This window comes from Palaemon carinicauda, chromosome 40 (assembly GCF_036898095.1).
Source record: "Palaemon carinicauda isolate YSFRI2023 chromosome 40, ASM3689809v2, whole genome shotgun sequence".
NCBI lineage: Eukaryota > Metazoa > Arthropoda > Malacostraca > Decapoda > Palaemonidae > Palaemon > Palaemon carinicauda.
This window is the reverse complement of record NC_090764.1, coordinates 2,644,842-2,667,671: the sequence shown is the minus strand read 5'-3', so window position 1 is coordinate 2,667,671 and position 22,830 is coordinate 2,644,842. Positions and strand designations below refer to the sequence as shown.

The window sequence follows — 22,830 nt, the reverse complement described above, 5'->3', positions numbered from 1 at the left end:
CTTAATACATTTGACTGTGAATCCTGATACTGAGGTGAATATCTATCCCGAATTGATAACATAGCCTGGTAACTGAACGACTAAATTTCAATGAATGTAGCTTAATACATTTGACGTGAATCCTGATACTGAGGTGAATATCTATCCTGAATTGATAACATAGCCTGGTAACTGAACGACTAAATTTCAATGAATGTAGCTTAATACATTTGACGTGAATCCTGATACTGAGGTGAATATCTATCCCGAATTGATAACATAGCCTGGTAACTGAACGACTAAATTTCAATGAATGTAGCTTAATACATTTGACGTGAATCCTGATACTGAGGTGAATATCTATCCTGAATTGATAACATAGCCTGGTAACTGAACTACTAAATTTCGATAAATGTAGCTTAATGCATTTGACTTTGAATCGTAATACTGAGCTATCTATTATATAAGAATCCTCTACATTTCATTTAGAAATGACGATAAATAATTCTGAACAGTAATTAATTTGTGTCACTTTGCACGATACTAGAAACTGAACCATATTTTAAGCTTTATAGTTCTCTGATGATAAATGAACTAGTTTTTCTATAAGCAAAACGGAATTTCTCTCGAGTTTTACACTTTAAAAATATCTTCATGACACAGGTGTCGGTTTCCAAGATGATTTTCTTATTGGTAAAATAGCAGCAGATTCCTCTTATCTGTTGATAGTTCTTGACACTACACTGATCTGTCAAGTGGGAAAACAATTCAGGTCTAATGTTTTATAAATCAAACATTTGAAATGATTAGCTACAATCAAGACCCAAACATCATACACCTAAGCCCTTTATATTGAGAAGCTTTTTGACATGGTTAAATTAATCTCTGAAATCTTATTTTATTATAGTTACAGTAACTGTTGATGCAATTAAAATCTGGGTTGTGAAGAATGATTAACAAAAAAATGTCAAATTTCTTAGTGCTGATTACTATCAGACAAAATAGATATTACTATCAAAGACTTATTGTTGTCATCATGTAGTTACTATCACTATTATAATCATTATGACTTTTTGCTATTCAAGCCAGTTTATGAACAGTATCAAACCATATAAAAAAACTGAAAACAATCAGGGAGAATATTAGTCCCCAGCCTTCCCCTGATTTAACTTAATTTTGGTTCCTAGTTTTCAGATAAGTTTAACTTACTGTCCTCAGTATCTTACGTTCTCCCGTTCCTTATTAAATGCTAAAACTGACCCATAATTGTATTAGTGTAATAACTAGACTGCAAAACAAGTCTAGCCTTATACAGAGAAAAAAAGTTTTCCATTTATTAAATAATCTTAGAATATCCAATGCATTTATTTTTCCAATAACTATATTCTTGTGATTGTAATATTGATTTTTTATCACAAATATTCAGAAAGCTATAGGTATGGGCATTGTACAAACTAGATTCACCTTTAATTTCACTATTTCAGTTTTTTCTCTGTAATGAATATGATTTTCACATTTTGAGTTTCTACAAAATTGAATCAAATTCATAATTTTAACACTATTGAAATAAGCATAACAATCTACCCACATTGAACATTACTCCAAAATGAAGCAATTTTCAGTGTCATTAAAACTTACCTAATTGCAATGCTGCTGATGAATAATTTTCTTCAAAACTTGTTAATCTCTCTCTTTTTCTCTTTCTTAGAGACCTTTTGAGATGAATATTTTACTGTGCTTCTAAAGAGATTCAGAACTTCAAAATTCCACCGGAAAACTGCAAGATATCTGAAATTGAGAGAAATTAGGTAATTACTTAGAATGCTGCTTTAAAATCCATCAACTTAAGATATTTTAACAAGAGGTCGGTAAGGTACACACACACAAATACCAAAATAAGATATAATGAGTATGATTAGAGCTTACATTCTGGATTTATAGTGTTACTATCTTTTCATCCTTATTACTGATACTATCCTCATAATTAACTATCTTTATCCCCTCCTTGCCAGTCTAAAAACCTTCTCAGTACTTTAAATTGATTTACTTATCAGGAGCGTGTCAAAATATCCAACAAAAATCTGATAGAAACAATGAAATATGACAAATTTGAAACTAATATGACAAATTCGTATATAATTTGTATTTTCCTAACTATACAAACCTTAGCTATTTACATGGGGCAATTACTTCGGCGTAGCTGAATGACGAGCCATAAGAATTTTAACGAGGGTGTACTACCCCACCGCTAGTTAGCGGAGGGTAGGGAGGGGTAGCTTGCTCCCCCCCCCCCTCACACACACTAGTGAGTGCTTCACTTTGCTTAGAGGTAGGACTCATCCTGGGGGACAGGGCTGGCGGGCAAATATGTGTAAATAGGTAAGGTTTGTATAGTTAGGAAAGATACAAGTTATCTACGAATTGGTCATTTGTTTCGTAACTGAAATACAAACCACGCTATTTACATGGGGGTGACTCAACCCTTAGGAAGGGTGGTAAGTCCCTGCCATACTGTCTTTTGGCTTCGCCCGGGGACTCAATATTTGAGCGTGTAAGTACTCAAGGAATAAGGAGTCCCTGTGCCTCGCTAGCATTGCTGTGAAACTGCTGCGGCCTACATAAGCTGTGTGTGAAGGTGAAGAGCGTGACTCGACCTAGGAACTTGACCTAGAGTTCTTCAGGTGGAATTCTAGGCTAGGACTCTCCCAATACCACCTCGTCAGGGTATGGGGACATGACAGTATTACTCTTAATACTAGGAACACAAGGAAGCATGGTTTACCTGCAGTGGTTTGAGGTCAGCTATGCAAAGAACCCAGGATGCTGCTTTCTCCAAGGAAGGAGCGGATGAAGAAAAGAATAAAGGCCAGACAAATCTTTTCATACACGCAGACTAAGACCGGGTAACAATGCCCTCAACCCTCTGCTACCTGTCCATTAAGGAGCCTGAGGTTAGACCAGCTATTGTGTATCCATCACAGGGCTGATAGAGAACGTATCGAGCCTCCTGTGTATCACGTCTTGCAGGTAGTGGGCTGTGAAGGTCATCTGACGCTTCCACCCGTTTGTAGAACCTGCGTCACTGAGAAGCTCTCCTTGAAGGTCAGGGACGTTGCTGCGCCCCTTACATCATGCGCTCTAAGGCGACATGACTGAGGAGGGTCAGGATTCAGGGACAGATGGATCACCCTATGAATCCATGCGGAGATTGGTATTCTTGGTGACCCTCCTCTTGTTCTCCCAGTGCTCATAAAGGGATTTTGACGAAGGAAAAATCTATTTCTGGGGAGAGACCTGTGGCGCCCGGCGAAAAGTCCTTCTTGTATACCTTTTCTGATAATAACCTTCCAATTATACCAGAGAAAGATAAAAGCATGGAATGCTGAGGTTACAACCCTCGCGCGAGCACCTTTTGGGTGTCGTGTATAAAGCAAAGGCGCGTGAAATCCACTATTCACAGGTTGTCTTCCATTTAGTTAATTCCTTCGCCAAAGGGATGGGCCGATACAGAGGCCCTAGACACATCCCCATCGCCGCACCACCCACGCCACGACGCGAGCGCCATCTGAACAACATCCTTCTGTATTGACCATGATGGCTTGGAAAGGAAAGGGTGGGATCGTGTGAAATAAGGGGAAGGGTTTCGCCGGGCGCCACAGGTCTCTCCCCAGAAATAGATTTTTCCTTCGTCAAAATCCCTTTTCTGGGTCGAACCTGTGGCGCCGGGCGAAAATGTACCAGAGAATGCCTTCCAAGCCCAACAATAACTACTAATTTAATAAGGGGAGAGAAACAACACCATGTAAAGAAAATCATATATAATTCAGGTAAGTAGGCATAAAATATAAACTAGCCACAGGGCATAGTGAGAGTAAGGATAAACAAACATTATAACAAGGAAACCTCTGAGTATCAGAGGAAAACATGCAACAAAACTGACATGGCTAAGAATATCCCAGCTTAATAACAAGGGAAAACAATAATAGTTACAATCATATTAACCTAATATGTAATACACTTAGGGCTAACGAACCACCAAGGAAGCGGCGTCGTGGTGCGAGTGGCGGGTAGGAGGGAGAAGAGAAGAGATGGATGAAAGGAAGAACAAAAGATCAATGGGGAGAGATAAGGCTCCCAGCTGCAACCGTTGGATATTTAAGAGCCTGTAAGTTCTTTAGATAGTGGCGTTTGAAGACCATAGGAGATTTCCAACCCGTGTACTTCTTAAGGTTATCAAAGTCCATATTCTGGAAATAGTTGATGGAGGTAGCTATCGATCGGATATCATGAGCATGGGGAAATGATCCCGGATTGGCTTGTTTAATGAAGTATAGGATCTGTTGCCTAATGCCACGTATGGAAATGTTACCTCCTTGTTCTCTGATAAACAAGGGGCCAGACGATCGGGTAGCAGTCCTGGCTAAAAAGGCCCTGAGAGTGGTGACCGGACATAGAGAAGTATCTTGGAGAAGAGGAATAATCTTCCAAGGGGACCACCTATTTTGGGGGTCCTCGTTCTTAGCTAGGAACGCCCTGTCTGGTGAAAGAAGTACCTCACCTGAAGGGAGGAAATCCATGTTCTCTGAGTTTCGTGAGAGAGCTGCTAGTTCTGAGATTCTGGAACCCGAGGCCAATGCTGTTAGAAATAAAGTCTTCCTAAGAAGAGTGATATAAGAGCAGGATTCGTTGTCCGTGTCGGAGGCCAGTTTGAGGACATCATTTAGAGACCAAGAGACCTTTTGAGGACGGACCGAAGGTCGAAGCCTAGCACATGCTTTTGGAATAGATGAGAAATAAGACTCCGCCAGGTTAATGTTAAACCCAACCAGGAAGACTTTCCTCAGAGCTGACTTAATGGTGGTTATAGTGCTAGCTGCTAGGCCTTTGTCAAAAATGGACCTAAAGAAGGAGATGGCTAAATTAGGAGTCATAACCGAATGGTCTGAAGTCCTTAAGAAATCCGCTAGTTTCTTAACCGCCGAATCATATTGGCGAATCGTTGAGTCCCTTTTGTCTGATTCTATAAAGAGGACATTATCTGGGTCGATGTTTGCGTCCCTACGTGCCGCAAACTTCATGAAATCCACAAAGTTAGGGTTTTGGCTATCCTTGAGGAATCTGACACAGTCCGTGTTTGGACCACCTGGGTCAGTTTGGGGAATGGGATCCGGAAGGGACGGAGTTTCAACTCGAGGAGGAGAGGAAACCAACTGCTCTTTGGCCAGTGAGGTGCCACTAAAGCTACTACCCCGTTGAAGGAGCGGAGTTTGTGCAAGACTTTCAGTAGAAGATTCACTGGAGGGAATAAGAAGATCTTCTGCCAATGGTTCCAATCCAGGGTTAATGCGTCCATGGCATAAGCCTGAGGGTCCAGGTTCGGTGTCACATAACACGGGAGTTTGTGATTGAGTCGGGTCGCGAATAGATCTACCTGGAGACCTGGAACCAGCCTGAGTATCCACCGGAAGGAGTGCATGTCCAGGGACCATTCCGATTCCAGTGGGCTCGTCCTGGATAATGCGTCTGCTATCACATTCTGGACTCCTGCTAGGTGAGTTGCTGACAGGAACCAGTCTTTGTCGGCTGCCAAGGTGAAGATAGTGACCAGGATCTGATTCAGGTTGGGTGATTTGGACCCCCCTCTGTTGAGGCAGTGGACTACGGCCGTGCTGTCTGAGACTACTCTGATGTGGGTCGACCTCGGAGGGGAGATTCTCTTCAGGGTCAAGAACACCGCCATGGCTTCGAGAACATTGATATGGAACTGTCTCATGGCGGGTGACCAAGAGCCCTGACACATCTGATGTTGGGAGTAACCCCCCCAACCACTCAGAGACGCGTCGGTATGAATTGTCACTTGTGGAGAGGGGAACTGTAGAGGAACCGACTTGGAGAGGTTCCTCCGATCGGACCATGGTTGTAGTCTCATTTTCAAGACAGAGGGGATCTTCGAGGTCTTGTCTCTTAAAGGTATTGACGCCCTCTTTCTCCAAACTCGATTGATGTCTTTGAGTTTGGCTTTTAATAGGAGATCGGTCAGTGAGGCAAACTGGAGTAGGCCGAGGACTCGTTCTAAAGCTCTTCTGGACACCTGTTTGTGTTTGAGAAAGTTCCTGACCTTGGAAGCTATCTCCCTCACCTTCTTGGGAGGAAGGGAGAGCTTGTGCTTTGAGAGGTCCCAACGGATGCCTAACCATTCGAAGAGGCTTGATGGTTGTAGGCGGGACTTCCGGAGGTTGACTTGGAAGCCCAGTTTGGCGAGAAAAAGGAGTACCTTCGACGTAGCTCTTTTGCATTCCTGGTGCGACTGGGCCCAAATGAGCCAATCGTCCAGATAGGCGACGATTTGTATCCCTTGGTGTCTGAGTTGCTCGAGCACCGTCTCCCCCAGTTTCGTGAATACCCTGGGGGCAATGCTGAGACCGAAGGGCATGACTTTGAATGCGAAGGCTCTCTTGCCGAGACGGAAGCCTAGATAAGGAGAGAAGTTTCGAGCTACTGGGACATGATAATAGGCGTCGGTAAGATCGATAGAGGTGGTGACGGCCCCACGGGGAAGTAAGGTCCGTACCTGAGAGATAGTCAGCATACGGAACTTGTCGCAAAGGATGTAAGAGTTGAGCTTCGACAAGTCCAGAACTACCCTCAACGCCGACGAGTCTTTCTTCGGGACCGTAAACAGGCGGCCTTGGAACTTCAGGGATCGAACCCGCTTGATTGCTCTCTTCTTGAGTAACTCCGCGGTGTACTCTTCCAGGATGGGAGTGGGTCTCTGGAAGAAGGTCACCGGTGGAGGAGGGGATCCCTGTGACCATTTCCAACCCAAGCCCCTTGATATTATGCTGTGAGCCCATGGACTGAAGGTCCAATGATCCCGGAAGTGATAAAGTCTCCCTCCTACCGGCATCACATCATTGGGAGGGAGTGAACTTAGGGCCCCTCCCTCCACGGGAACCCCTTGCTCTGGGCCCGCCGCGTTGGCGGAACTGTCCTCTACCTCTGGAACTCCCTCTTTGGTATCCACGAAAGGAACCGGAGGGATCGTAGGCAGGGTTGTATGCAGGTGAGGGCATCCAAGAGGGGTTTGGCTGTGTACCAGGGGGAGCAGCGAGGTAGACTACCTGCTGAGGAGGCGCCTGTTGTCGAGAAGTCGAGGCCGCGGAAGGCTGTGGGGACGAGGTACCCCGGGCCGCTTTGTAAGGACTAAACCTCAGCTTCTTCTTGAAGAATGTGTGTCTCTGGGGTTCGAACCTCTTTTTGGCTGAGAGACCCCACCTTACCTGCAAATTCTGGTTTGCCCTCGCTGCGTCCTGAAGAACCTTATCCACCTCGGTCTGAGGGAAGAGGGTCTTACCCCAGCAGGAGGAAGCTATCAGTCTGTTCGGTTCATGCCTGATGGTGGCCTCCGACAGAACGAACTTCCTGCAACTAACCCGTGCTGACCAGAAGTCATGGAGATCTATTTGGTAGGATAGCAGCTGGTTCTTTGTGGCGACTCTGAACAGCGTTTCCTCTGGGTAAAGAGATGCAAGGGACTCCATGGAGGTGATGGATCGGAGGGACCTAGCAAGTCTAGTACGGGTCTCGAACTCAGTTTTGAGAAGACTCTCTATTAATCTGGGAAGCTTCTCAGAGAAAAGAGTAGAGGCACAGTCCGGGTCTAGTTTCCCCACCGTGAAGGTAGAGGCCGCAGCATCCCAGGCTGCCGAGGAACCCGGAATAAGCAAAGAGGTGGGGTCCGTCTCCTTGAGAGCCGGCATGGAAGAGCCTTCTTTGATGGCCTGTATAGTCAGCTCTGTGACTTTGTCTATGAGCGGCAAAGAGATGGAGGCCGCTGTCGTAAAAATAGTGTAGGAACCCTTGTGAGGGGTGAGCTTAGAGTTAATACACCCCCACTCTGATAGTGTTCTGGCCCAGATAGCCTGGGCCTGCTCTTTTGGAAATATGACCGTTTCCTTCGGTACCTTGTCCATACGGACCAATGCATGTTCCTTTAACCGTACAAAACCATTGAACGGGAATGCTAGGCCCGGGGGATAGAACTCCAGGTCCTCTAGAGGGCGGGTGCCCATGCCCTCCAGAGTTAGGGAGCCATCTACGAATGGAGCATGCAAAGCAAACCGCCAAGGATTGTTTTTATCGAAGGGCGGCAGCTTCGATGCGTCTGGGGCAGAAGGGGGAGGGAACTGAGTTCCGGCGCGGATCAGAGTAGCCATCATATCCTTAATCTCTGTTATTGCACCAGAGTGATGTTGAACTTGATCCCTGACCAATCCTTTGATCAGTTGGATGGGGAGGAGATCAGCCCAGGGTACCTGAAAGTCACCCGTTGGTTTTTTCTTGGATTTGGTAGACTTAGACTTCTTAGGAGTAGTGGTTTTACGAGGAGCAATATGAATATCAGGAGCTGTCGAGGGTCCGGGGACCGGTGACGTTGATACTGGCAAAGCTGAAGTCTTATAAGTTCGAAGTGGCTTCACCTTGGGTCGTACGGAGGCAGAGGGATCCCGAGGAGAAGCCTTAGAGTTATCAAAACCTAGAAAGGAAGAGGTAGAAGAGGGAGTAGGAGAGAAAAGGGTTTCCACCAACTCGGCACCACTTACCTGCTCGTCCCTGGGTTCTACGTCTATATCCAGACCAGCCATGTCCATCGGTACAAGGGTTTCGTCCTCCACGGAAATGGTAGCCCTGACTTCTTCAATTAAAGGGGCAGCAAGGTCAGGAGAGACTGCAGCAGTAGTCGAGCCTGGGAAGAGACGGGAGGCCATATCCCCATCGAGGAGATAGGGTGCGCCAGACGGGGCATTCCTGCCAAAGCCCGACACCCACGGCCGAAGAGTAGCCCTTGCTGACCGAAGAGAGACATCATCGGCCTGTAAGATTTGCAGTGATTAGTGATGGAGGAGGGGGTTTGCCCTCCTAAATATACTGTGTATATCATATTCATGTCTATATTAGTGTCTGCCAACGAGAAATAAGGAACAAAGGGAAAACCCACTTACATCATCATTCAGCAGAACTGACGACAACTCGTAACAGAACGAGCACAAATCCGGGAACCACACTGGGTATTGGGCCTGTCCCGGTTCCTGGATAAAGGGAATGGAGCAGTGAGCATGAGACCGGCAGAGGTCATGCCCAACGGGGTCGCTGAACGAGGCAGAGCATCCTTCAGCAGTACAACGGGCCTTCTGTAAAAGAAAGGAGACATGAGTCTGGTGATGCTTGAAACTCTGATAAGGGATAAAAACCTATTATTTTAGAGTTCTGGCACTCACTGAATTACCTAAGCACCCATATTGCATTGACCAAACATCTAACTATTAACTTTAAGTTGATACTGCCCCATACCATTGTTGGCACTTTAAAATTCAATTGTCTGTATATTTGTAATGCACCCAATGTCTGTTAATGACATAAGGATAATAAGCTTAAAGTAATCCGCCGACCTCCAAGGGTCGGGGAAGCAGTGACATGCCCTTAAAATAAATACAAACACCAGCCTTAGCTAAAGGCAAGGCAAATATAAGTGTGAAGTGTATGGGCGACCTCCGGTGAAGCCGGAGCTCTGGTGAGGCCGGACCGTAATGAAATGTCCTGAATAAAGGAGCCTTAGCTAATTAGCTAAGGCAACTTTAAGTGTTAAGTGTTTGGGCGACCTCCGGTGACGCCGGAGGATAATGAGATGCCCTGAATAATTCAATTGTGGCTAATAATTCAATTGTGAAAGATAAAAAGCTAAGTCGTAGCTAAAGACTAAAGCTTAGATTATAGTAAAGCGTATTTACGATCTCCGGTGAGGCCGGAGGGAGAAGAAAGGTCCTGAATAAATATTGTGAATAACAACACAGTTGTAATAACAAAGGCTATTGTGGATATGGCCGTGGCCTGAGACCGAAGTAAGGGCCACCGGAGGGTCGTATCTAAACAATATGAAGCCCGTCCCATGTAGTAAACAATATAAATATAACAATAGAACGAAAGTTATTGAGAATCCCTCGTGGCGGAGTATAACTCAAGGCGGAGTGGAAAACGTTCATAACTACTCCCGAGCCGTAACGGGGAGAGGACGAAACACGGACCAAAATAACGCTAACAATTGAAAAGTCACGAAAAATAAATAACTCGTAAGTTATCATCCACCCAGAGGGGGAGAGGTGAGGGAGGGAGAACCCGCTGAACGCACAAAACGGAAAACGGGAAATCCGCTCCTCCACTGGAGCTAAGAAAGAAAACGAGAGAAAGGGGTAACTCGTGACTGCGAACAGAAAACGGGGACCCCAATCTCTCGCTCTCTTGGACACAAAAACAGGACTAAAAATCACAAAACACTATTATAACGTATAAACTAAAAATGTACATCCATATAACACTACGATCGAAGAATAGCATCCGTTAAAACTTAAAATAAATAGCACAGTCGAGTGACGAACGCCTCGGGCGGTTACTAAACAAAAACAAAGCTAAATCGCTATCTCGATCGTAGGCTGGACTTACTAGCAAAAAGTACCATGAGCATAAATACACAAAAAAATAAAAATAAAAATAATAACGGTTCTAAAGGCATAAGGCCAGGGACTTAACCAAGAACCTAAGTGACAGAGTACTAAACGGGCAGATAAAGATGAATTCCCAAACAAGTGAACAAACAATGGCCGCCATGAAAGGCCAGACGGGAAATAATAAAACAGACTATACTGGATATAAAACACAAGCCCGGTACAATAAAAAACTGTCAAAACAAACTATGGTACTTAACATTGGAATGTGTGAAGATGGAGCTTCGGACATGACAAAATAAATCCACGATAGATAAAAAAGACCGAGAGCACAACGAAACAATTCAACACTTTTGAATTCCAAAAAGAAGGATGATGTTCAGATGGCGCTCGCGTCGTGGCGTGGGTGGTGCGGCGATGGGGATGTGTCTAGGGCCTCTGTATCGGCCCATCCCTTTGGCGAAGGAATTAACTAAATGGAAGACAACCTGTGAATAGTGGATTTCACGCGCCTTTGCTTTATACACGACACCCAAAAGGTGCTCGCGCGAGGGTTGTAACCTCAGCATTCCATGCTTTTATCTTTCTCTGGTATAATTGGAAGGTTATTATCAGAAAAGGTATACAAGAAGGACTTTTCGCCCGGCGCCACAGGTTCGACCCAGAAAACAAAGCTTACACTTGGGGACGAAAGCAGCCATTCTTTGAGATATAACCTCAGACTCCTTACTGGACACAGTAGGAGATGGTCTGGGTCATCTGTTACAGAACGAAGACTCGAAATCCAGAAAGAGTCGAATCAAGGATCCGGCACTCTCGGATTCTGTGTCTTAGCCACAAACTCAGAGACGATTACGAACGTTACCTCCCCTCATCCCCTTGCATGGGCGATGTTATACGAGAGACCATGAAGTTCACGGACTCGCTTGGCCGAGACCAAAGCTAGCAGGAACACCGCCTTTCGAGCTAGGTGTCGATTGAAGCCTGGCGACATGGTTCGTAGGGAAGCCTCCTAAGAGGCCTGAGAATTCGAACTAATTGCTCTGGAGGAGGTCTCCCTTCTGACTGAGGGCATGTAAGATCGTATCTTCGTATGAGTAGGGAAAGTTCCAGCGAGGAAGGAATGTCCGCTCCTTTGAGTATCTTCGTATGAGTAGGGAAAGTTCCAGCGAGGAAGGAATGTCCGCTCCTTTGAGCCTGAAGGCTAGCCTTAAGGCTGAGCGATAGCCTTTCATTGCCAAGACTGAAAGGCACATTCTTTCCACAAAAACGAAGAACTTCGCTCTTGTTGGAACAGTGGTATCGAGTGAAGAGATATTCCTTCACGATTCCAACCACAAAAACACTCGCCACTTTGCCTGGTAGGCCCGTGGATGACCTGCACAGGTGTCCAGACATCCCGTTCGCAACTTGTTGCGACAATCCTCTCTTAGTGAGGGGATGCTGGATAGTCTACCAGGCAGTAAGTCGAAGCTAAGCTACGGCTTTGAGGGAGCTGTTGGCATGTGGTTGTTTGCTTGTGTCGCAGAGGGGGTTCTCCCGGAAGTTCCGTTAGGAGTTGCGGAAGGTCCGGAAACAATTCCGCGAGATGCCATAGCATAGCTATAAAGGGTCATCGAGCGATTGACCGATATTCTGGTCTTGTTGAGCACCCTCCTCATCAGACAGAACGGGGAAAAAAAGCGCACACATTGGTGCTGTCCCACCATTGTTGGAAGGCATCTTGTCAGAGTGCTTTGGGATCTGGGCCTGGGGGTAATACAGTGGGAGCTTGAAGTTCAGCGCTGTAGCGAACCGATCCACAGTCGGATAACCCCACAAAGTGAAGACTTTGTTGGCTACTGGATGATCCAAGGACCGCTCGATACTCATTAACTAAGATGCTCTGCTCAGACTGTCGGTGAGCACATTCTCTTTGTTTGGAATGAAGCGAGTCGATAGAGGGATCGAGTGGGCTTCGGGCTATCTCAGTATCTCTACCGAGAGATGGGATAGCCACTTTGAAAAGGTACCTCCTTGCTTGTAGATGTAAGCCACTACTGTGGTGTTGTCGCTCATAACCCCTCAGAGTGGTCCGCTAGATCTTTGTTGGCACTGATGAAGGGCCAGGAAGAGCGGCCTTCATCACTAGCAGATTTATATGGAGGCACTTTTGCGATTCTGACCACAGGCCTGAGGCCCTGTGGTACCGAACGTGGTCTACCCCCCCCCCCCCCATTCCTTTGAGGTGTCCGAAAACAGCCTCCAATGCAGGGGAAGGAACGAAGAGATCTATTCTTTCCCGTAGGATGCCCAGAGACCCCAGTCAGATGACAGGCCACGAAGTTGCCTGCATGGCACACTTCGCCACATTCTCCTGGCCTAGGATCTCGGTAGGAGAATAGGAACATGTCGGTTGGAGAGTCTCTTTAGAGGGACTCCCCCCAGTGAGTTCTTCCACGGAGTGGTGAACCGTAAAGCCCAAACAAGTCTCCTCTAGGATCTCGAAATACCTCCTCTGATGGACTCGAGGAGGAGGGAGGAGCTTGTTATCGGCGCTGGATCTGTTGGAGGGGGCGCGCTCAGTGAGCTGGCCTTCAACCTTGTCTCTGGCACTCTTCATCCCTAGTGACCAGGGCAAAGCTGCACTGGCCCTAGACGGTTTCTGGGTGCCCTAGGCTTGGTCCAAGACCGAGTCCTTACCCTCACTAGGAGGGGCCTCTGGGTTGGAAACCTGTTGAAGTTCCTCCTGGGGGTCAGAACTTGCCAGCCCGCATGTTCTGACTCTTGGTGTTCCCCTCCTGATGAGCTAGCAGCAAAGTCTCTCGTCCCCAGTGCTCTTCCTGGGGGAATTTGTGTACATTCTCCGAAAGTCTAGCTGGCTCCTGTCTGATCCTTGCCGAAGACTTAGAAACAGTCTTCGAGTCCTTCGGTTCCCTCCTGGGAGGGATACAGGACTCCAGTAACGATGGATGCAGGCTCTTCTCTACCCCTGTGGGAAGACCTCTCAGGAAGAGGCAGAGTTTCCCCCCATGGTGTGATGGGGGACCGGACCGGCTTGTCCGACTCCCCCGGGGATAGGTAATCCTCATCCGCAGTGGACGGGGAGAAAGTCTGGGGTAAGGAAAGAGCCTTGCGCAAGGATTTGCGAGGAGACAGTTTAGCCCTTGGAGAGGTCACCCTGGAGGGGACTCCCCTCTTCCTCTTCAGGAGGGGAGGGAGCTGCCCTTGATATGTGACAGAGGTCAGAGAGCACAGGCTTCATAGCCTGCATAAGAGCTCTGACTATGGTCCCAAACCAGGGTTGCTGGCTGACAGTCGAGCTGTCAGACACTCCCTCTGGAGGGAAGGGGATTGTTCGATCCCTTGGAGGAGTTGACAAACGAGGTTTCGCCTGAACGAAGCTGAAACAAAAAGGGGCCTTGGACCTGTCCGGAAACCTCCCCTCCTCCGGCGAGCGCGCTATTCTGCGCCTGCTGGGAGGGCAATGGGACGATGACCTGTCTGCCTGAAGCCCCATAAAATTTCGTGCGTGATCGCGCTTGCGATTGGGGCGCAGATCGAGCTGGTGGTAGCGCGAAGATTCCTGGAAGGGATCGTGCGCAGCAGGAATTTTGTGCTCGCGGGCGTGCGAGATTGATGGCGTGAGCGCGCGTAGGAGATGGCGCGGGCGTGTGAGCGTGGCTGCACGTAGGAGATGGTTGAAGGTTGGATAGGCGCAATCAATTGATCGCGTGTGCGCGGGCGCGCAGCAACCTGATGCAAGACTGTTGGGCCCGAGTGTGCAGTAGTGCGAGTTAGCTAGCAGGTGAGCGCTGTGCAGTCTGCACAGGCATCTTACCCTGAGGAGCTCGTGGGTGCGCTGGGCGTGCAGGAGACTTGATACTCCGAGGAGTGGTCACTATGAGAGACCTCTCCCGCGAATAGGAGAGGTGCCCTTCGTAGAAGAGACTTGGAGACCCCGCAGGCTGAACAACTGGTGAGCGTCTGCGATCTCAGGAGAAAAACTCCAACGATGTGTGCCGCCATCGGATTCGGGCGTACAGGTGTGCGCTGTTGCGATGGGCGTGCAACTGGAACATCGCGTACAACCGGAACCTTGTGCGCAACTGGAAGCGTGCGTACAGGATTGCGCAATTTGGATGGAGAGTCCAGAGGTACCTGTGAGCGCCCGTGCGCTAACTTAGGCACATCCTGGACTGCGCGCTGAATTTTAGAAGCCCGCTGGGGCGTTGGTGAGCGCATGAGCGCATGAGCGCTTTATCAGGAAGAAGGGCACGCAAATTAAAGAAATGCTCGCGCGCGCACATGCACGTATGCGGGCTTGCGGGCGTACCGAATGCGCGTGGGAAACCATTGGTGCCTGCGCGTGGAAAAATATAGGAGCGCGCGCGGACACACAGGCGCGCGGGCGTGCCGAATGCGCGCGGGACCCCACTGGTGCCCGCGCACGGACGATCGTCAGCGCTCACGCGCGTATGAAGATCGTCAGCGCAGGTATGATCGTCGGCATTTGTGCGTATAAAAAGATCGTCGGCGCTAGCGCGTGTGCGAGTGCGTAAATGCACGCGTGCGTTTGTGCTCAAGGTTCAAGGATCAGCTGACAGGTCGAACAGGAACTGGGATGTGTCCCAGAGCATCCCCTGAAGAAGACCAAGGCAGGTCTATTTCAGCACAGAGCCGACGATCAACACTGGAAGTACTGCGCAGGAGAGCGCTGGCACGCTAAATCAGGAACTGCTGGTGGGCGCTGGTGCGCAGTGTGGGGGTGCAGGGGAACCCTGGCGCGCAACAGGAACAGGTGCGAGCACGCACGCAGTTGAGGGATGAGGCGCTAAGACTGGAATAGCAGCAGCATGAGGGGGCGCAGGTTAAACCTGGAGCTGAAGGATTAGAGGCGCAGTTTGCGCTCAAGTCCCTTGTGTGCAATGGCAGGTTTAGTCGTGGGCGCCCACAGCGCGTCAGCAGCCATGAACGGAGATGGCAGGACAGCAGGTCTTGACTAAGGGAACGAGAGACCAAAAGGCCTAACGTAGCCTGAGTTGCGAGACCCCGAAGGGTCAGCGCAATGAGAAACCGAAGTTTCCCTGTCACTAAACACCGAAGTGTAGGAGTGACTAAAGTTACGAGAGCCCAAGGGTTCTGCGTATCTAATGTTACGAGACTCCACAGGGTCAGCGTAACGAGAAACCGAAGTTTCCCTGTCACTAAACACCGAAGTGTAGGAGTGACTAAAGTTACGAGAGCCCAAGGGTTCTGCGTAACTAAAGTTACGAGACCCCGAAGGGTCAGCGTAACGAGAAAACGAAGTTTCCCTGTCACTAAACACCGAAGTGTAGGAGTGACTGAACAGCAAGCTGTTCTAATCAGGAACAATCCTCCGAAGAGGAGTCTATATGAGTGGCCTCTCTCGTGAACGAGAGAGGTAAACACTTCGTAGAAGAGACTAGTGACGGTATCCCTAAGGGCCGATGGATCAGCAAGCTGACCTTATCAGGAACAATCCTCCGGAGAGGAGTCTCTATGAGTGTCCTCTCTTGTGAACGAGAGATGACACTTCGTAGATGATACCTAAGGAGCAATCCTCCGAAGAGGAGCCCTTAAGAGTGGCCTCCCTTGTGAATGAGAGAGGTCACAAAACTGACTTGTAGCTGCTCAGCCCCTTGAGCAAAGCTACAGAAGCAACTGCTCAGCCCCAAGAGCATAGTCACATCAAGTTCCATGGGCCGGCCTTGCAACCGCTCAGCATGGTTACAAGAGAGGTAGCTCAGCACTAAGAGCATAACCGCTTAAGGACCAAGAAACCCCAGAAACTGGTAATGGCGCCCCTAAGGGCCGTGGGGTCAGCAAGCTGACCTGTAAGGAGCCATCCTCCGAAGAGGAGTCCTTATGAGTGGCCTCCCTCATGAACGAGAGAGGTCACAAGACAGATCCTGCAGCTGTTCAGCCCCTTGAACATACTGTAGCTACAGAAGCGACCGCTCAGCCCCAAGAGCATAGTCACTTGAAGTTCCAGGGTCCGGACTTGCAACCGCCCAGCCCCTTGAGCAAGGTTACAAGGGCGGTCGCTCAGCCCCAAGAGCATAACCGCCTAAGGACCAGGAAAAAGGTAAGAAGGGAAGTTAACTAACTACCCTTGGAGGCGAACCTCCTATCGTTCTAGGATGGACTGAAGAGCTGACAGTTGTCACGGGAGAACTTCTAAGAGAAGGGATAACGCCCATGACGATGTCCTAGAGAGACGGCAGCGACAGCAGACTCCCCAGGCATAAACAGGACAGCTCTGCTTCGTTAGCACACTTCAGTCAAACGAAGAAACTGCATAGTTAACGGGGAAAATAAATGTAAATAATTATTTAACAGAAATTCCCCCGGGTGGAACTCCGAAGAGTAACCCCGAGGAAAAGTAAAACATAAGAACAAAAGTTAGGTATGCGCCCTCCTCCCCCACTGACACTCGCGGGAGAAGGGGGAGGGCGGAGAACTTTAACAAAAACAGAATTATAACAACTATAATTATGTAACTGACTTTGAATGTTCCCAAAGTAAGAAACACAGACCCCCGAAGGGGAGTGTTCCCAGAAGCTGACCAGTTAAAGACACAATTAGATTTCATAAAAATAATTGAGACAAATAAAACGTTATAGCAATTCAGCCTGCAACGGGAAAGAAGCTTCCGAGTAGTAGTAAGAGGTGAACGACCTCGAGAGAGACCGCCCTCCATGAAGAGCAACCGTGGTGGCCTAGAAGTAGAAGGGCCGCGCACCACGAAGTGAAACGGAGGTGGCCTAGCGCTATGCCGTGGTTTCACTCTTTGTTGTCATACACTACACACACCGCACAAACACTGAAAAGAAAAACTTACTATATTCTATACACAAAAATATATATAAACACCAAGAATGTTTATATATATTAAGTATAAGAAAAAGAAAAAGACAAAAGCATTAATGGCTGTCAAGCGAGGATGGATCAGACACGTCCACTCGCCATCCGAGCCAAAAGTAAAGTGAAGCACACACTAGTGTGTGTGAGGGGAGGGGGGGGGGGGGGGGGGGTAGCAAGCTACCCCTCCCTACCCCCCCGCTAACTAGCGGTGGGGTAGTAAACCCTTGTTAAAATTCTTATGGCTCGTCATTCAGCTACGCCGAAGTAATTACCCCTGGTAAATAGCGTGGTTTGTATTTCAGTTACGGAACAACTGTATTTTTCCTAACTGGGCAAACCTGAATCCTTCATATAGGAGCTTGATGACAGCTAAAAAGAAAAACGCTATTCAAAACTTTTTAACAAGGTGTAAACAACCTGTCGGCAACGGGGAAGTACTGGCACCCAGCTTGCTCACTTGAAAAAGGGATTTTGACGAAGGAAAAATCTATTTCTGGGCGAGGGACCTGTGTCGCCCAGTGAAATGCTGCTTATAGCACCCTTTCTAAGGTATAAATACTGCTAAATATACCAGAGAAAAAAGTTGCATGGAATGCCAGGAATAAACCCAGCTCGCTCACCCTTAAAGGGTGTCGGTTTAGAAACTGGGGCGTGTTAGAACCACTACCAGAGGTCCCTTACCAATTAGTGTTCTCCTTCCTCTATATCCCTCGATACTACGAGGGAGCGACACAGGTTGAGCCCAGAAATCACTGATTGCAGATGGGAGTTATGGGGGTACAGTAGGTGTTGGTGGGATAGTATGAGTAAAGGAAAAATACAAATTACATATAAGTTTGTCCTTTGTTCCTGTACATATACAAACCCCTGTCCTTAAATCAGAGACAGTTTTCAATTTACTCATTTTCTGTACAACAGCATAAGTGTAATTAGTATCTTACCTCTTTAATTTGTAGATCCAGAAGGAGGCCTTGGATAACTTTTCCATATAATGACTAGGCCTCAACAAACATCAAGTACTGCATATTGATTCTCAATGTCAAAAGCTGATCATTCTGGAAAAAAGAACTTGTCATTAGATACTAATATGCCATAGGTAACTGAGGTGCTATAATTCTCTGGTATAATAATTCATAATAGACTTATCAACTTGACTTAAAAATCCTGAATCAAGTATAGTAGTATAAGAGTTAATGATGGCACAGCCTATTTAGACTATCATGAACTCAAAACATTTCACTGTAAAATGCTTCAAACTCACCTGTAGGGAACCCAGTTCTGGTGGTGTACAAGCCTGGTTCTTTCTGGGTTCTTGGTGGTAGTGCTCTCAGCATGTATATTGTGGGCATTTTCTCAGTAAGCATCAACTGCTAAATTAAGTCTGGTTTGTCTTTGGTTTGTTGTGGTTCCCTCCACACGCCGGTCTTTCTACTGTATGGGTTTCAGCTAAGCATGTAGAGAGTACTTATGACATGGACTCAGCCTTGATTGATTGTTCCAGGAAAATTTATTAGCATTTTCTTTAAGGTCTGTTTGTTTTCTTTTTCCTTCTTAACATGGATTCTTCTAAGTTCACGAAACCCTTGTCCCTTCCTCCTAAGGAAAAAATTGCACCCAGAATTTTTTGTATTAATTGATGTTCCCGTTGATATTTGCACCTAGTTGTCAAGTTCCATTTTCACAGTAGCTGGTTTTTGTCTTTTTCACATAACTTGTCAAACCTTAGTTATCTGGTTTCCTCTTCTATTCTTGTCTGGAGCTATTTCTAAATTTGGGATTGGCAAACACTTGCTTTTTCATCATTTGTCCCTGATTACTTGCTGATCACCACAGGGTAAAAGTTCAAGAACACTACCACCTCACTGATAGATGCAAAGCTTATTGGTTTAAAATGGCTGTAATTGCAAGTGACATATACTAATAATCATCCTATATTTTACTAATACCACTTTAAATGACACGTTGCCAGCTTTGGCAACTGCCGTGGTCTTGTATCATGACCTGTCCTGTGGTCAGCTCTCTGCTTATATTTTATTATTTTCAGCCTTCCTTCCACGCCATGTCCTCTGGGATCACTTCTCATTAGATTTTCTTGATTATCCTTGATCAGTCTCTTTTTGTCATACCTCAATATGTTAGAGTAACTATAGTTTGAAATAAAGTTTTATATCCTACTGGCTACAATCTTGTCTCGGCCAGCTTTTTTCTAAACTTTATGTTTTTTCAACAACAGTTCACTTGAGACACTTGCAATGAAGATGCTTTCCCTTCTATCAAATTCCTTTTCGTTACTTTCCTTTCTTACAGTGTCGGGTATTCTAATATTGTTCTATTCTGGGAATCTACATTTAAGGTCTGCAGTTATTGTCCTCATTTCAGCCCTCTCTGATCCTAAAACTAGTCATAATCTGGCTTGGAAACCGGCCTTCATTTGGCTCAACAATCAAGCCTCATGTGACCATATCAGTCTCATCTTAGTTTACAATCAGCCCTCATCTGCCTCCAAAATCATCCCTCACGATGGATCTACAATCAGCAGTCAGATGGACTTGCAATCGGCCCTCAGCTGGACTTGGGGCGTAGGGGTGCGTCCACACGGTCGAACAGTATCTGTCGAACACTATTTGTTACCAGTTAACATTAGGAAGCAAAAGGAAGCCCTGATGATGTCAATAATGAGCACCAAGGGGGTAGTGGACATTGCTCATGTTCAAGACCCTGAAGGTTGAACATTGCCCATGTTCGTAGAGCCTGAGGTTCGAACATTTTCCAAAGAAACATGTTGCACCAAGTTATACTTGTTTACTGGATGAACTTTAGTTTTTAGATTATGTTTAATCTTCCCTGAAAACTTAGTTAGCTGTAATCCTGTTACGGAGGAAAACTGCCATTGGAAAACAAATGTGGCTCAATTGCTAATCGAACTTCACAGGCAGAACCCTTACTAATGATAAATCAAAGCAGACGTTTACAAAGACAGGAATAAAATAATGTCAAAACTTCAGAGAAGTTGACCGTCTACCACTGATTTGGAAGTCAAAAAGAAAATCGAATCCATTCGGGGTCAATACAGGAGAGGGCCACGCTAACTGGAGAAATAAAAAAAGTCAGGGGCTGATGCGCACACATTTGCATCCCCAATTTGTGGTATTTTGATAATACAAGACAGAATCTGTTGTGATTATGGACACCCAAGTCCTTCAGATACTTAAAGAGTCTGATCCTGATAAAGAACACAGAATGCGAGGTATGACTGGTCTCCAACATTAGTTATTTCTTAGAATAATGTAGAATATACATTACACATTGATAACAGTAACATCCTCATTTCACTAATGAGTTAATGTTATAAGTCAGGCATATGTAAATCTATGTTGCCTCTACACATGGTTCTGGAGAAAAGCTCCCTACCATAAATGTCCTGCTTAATTATAAAAGGATTTACCGTCTCTGATAAAAAATGTAAAGTGTTTGGGTTCAACTATATATAGTTTGTGAAGTCGGATTCTTAACCAGTTTGAGGCTCCTTTAGAATGAATGAATGGCTTCCCTTTTCACTTTATCTTTGCAACTAGTCCTCCCATGCACTATTCCATTGTCCTTACAAATGGCAGAAATAATCATGCTACATAATACAATTTATTTGGTTGATTGTTTTTCTTTTAAGTGTACTATGGTTATTGATGCACAGCACTCAAAGCTGACAATTACTACTGGTTCCTTGAGGACAGATTAATAATACTGACATAGCTACCTGTGATTTGCCAGAAAACATAGTCTGCTGTTTTTGCCTGGTGAACGGAGTAAAAACCATGGTAGACAACTTCATCTAGTACCACTTTATTACCATATTAACTTCACTCATTTCAACGATAATAACGCAATACTCCTTTGCTTTTTTATATGGTAGCAGAGTTTGACAGACACTGTTCGACCGTGTGGACGCACCCTTACAATTGGCCCTCTGCTGGACTTGCAATCGGCCCTCTGCTGGACTTGCAATCGGCCCTCTGCTGGACTTGCAATCGGCCCTCTGCTGGACTTGCAATCGGCCCTCTGCTGGACTTGCAATCGGCCCTCTGCTGGACTTGCAATCGGCCCTCTGCTGGACTTGCAATCGGCCATCATATGACTTTAAAACCGCCTCTTATTTAATTACCCAAGCATGACCTTTATTATGGTTTTCCCATACAATAAGTTTTAATGTTTTTATTCCTTAACCTGGAAAAACCTAAGTAATATTGCACAGGACACACAAAGTCCCTTTTCAAATATTCTTTTTTATGTGTTAGTTCCATCAATCAATACTCTTCTATGGTTCCTCTGCACAGATGCACTCAATCTACTAGAATGCTTTGTATTCAAGATACTTTTTCATGAATTGGCAATTCTTGAACTGTGTTTTTATTCAACTCTGTTTTTTATTTCTAGCCTTGATATATATACCTCCATACAGCTGTGTTTTCAGTCAGTCATAAGAGTTAAAATAATTTTGCTCCTTAGGCTACTGATTTGTCACTTAAATAATTCCAATTTGATTCACAGTTGTTCACATGATCATGAATTCTTGAGTATTTCTTGTTTTATTTGAACTTTAAATATTTTAGTTCTCATTCTGTTAGCTACGGTCTTTGCACTCGTTATGATCAATTAGTACTGTACGTTCCTCTAGCTTAGATCCAAATTTCTGTCATTTCCAATATTACTATACATGATTCATCCAATTGATTCTAGCTTTTCTGGCCATTTTCAGATGCTCCTCTTCTTGGTGTGCTAATAATATGAAGTGATTTTCTCTGTGGAGCAGGTTTTCTGCAGCCTTGAGTATGTGACTATTTCACTTGCTCTTCGTCTCAAGTTTCTTATTTAACAGATACTTTCTTCAATACTTGTACAATTGAACCTGCAAAAAAAAAAAATCTATTTAGAAAGAAGACTTAACTGAATATCAGATGTTATTGCCTAAGCTTCACCCTGGCCTTGCACAGTAGATTATGAAAAATAAACTTCTATGAATCAAGAGGGCATGTATTCTTGATAGGCTTTATCTTTTCAGGAAACTAAGATAATATACTAATGATGTATACTACAGCTACTCTAAGCAACTTATACACTTGAAAAAGCAGCCCAAAATGTCATGTTTTACTTTTCAGGGCTCATGTAACATTTACTGATGTAACTTTACATCATATTACAGCAAAGACATTTTGAATAGGTGTTGTTAAGCTTAATACATGTATTGAATAATTTTATCCAATGCCTAATTTGTAACTTTGTTACTTGGAATGTCAAATTGCATAACTAAGTATTGAAAGGACTCAAGATTTCAATGAATAGCATAAGAGCTTTAATCTCCAGAAAAATTTGGTTATTTTTAGAAATGAGAACCAGACATCATTAGCAATAACACTTCTTTTCTAGCTTGTTCAATAAATATTTCTAGAAAACAAACACCATGCCAAAACAATGGAGATCAAATTTATTC

The 22,830-nt window shown here is 45.6% G+C and overlaps 2 long non-coding RNA genes across 2 annotated transcripts in view; both read right to left on the bottom strand.

The window, feature by feature from the left end:
- Positions 1-592: 592 nt before the first annotated feature.
- LOC137632025 (uncharacterized) lies at positions 593-18,410 on the bottom strand. Its single transcript, XR_011041999.1, has 3 exons — positions 18,287-18,410; positions 1,618-1,767; positions 593-727 (listed from the first exon to the last, which is right to left on the bottom strand). It is a non-coding gene; the product is annotated as an uncharacterized lncRNA (long non-coding RNA).
- A 1,142-nt stretch (positions 18,411-19,552) lies between these two features.
- LOC137631951 (uncharacterized) overlaps positions 19,553-22,830 on the bottom strand; it is a 43,971-nt gene continuing 40,693 nt past the window's right edge. Inside the window, exon 4 of the long non-coding RNA XR_011041957.1 lies at positions 19,553-22,248. This is a non-coding gene — a long non-coding RNA (uncharacterized lncRNA). The remainder of the gene's footprint in view (positions 22,249-22,830) is intronic.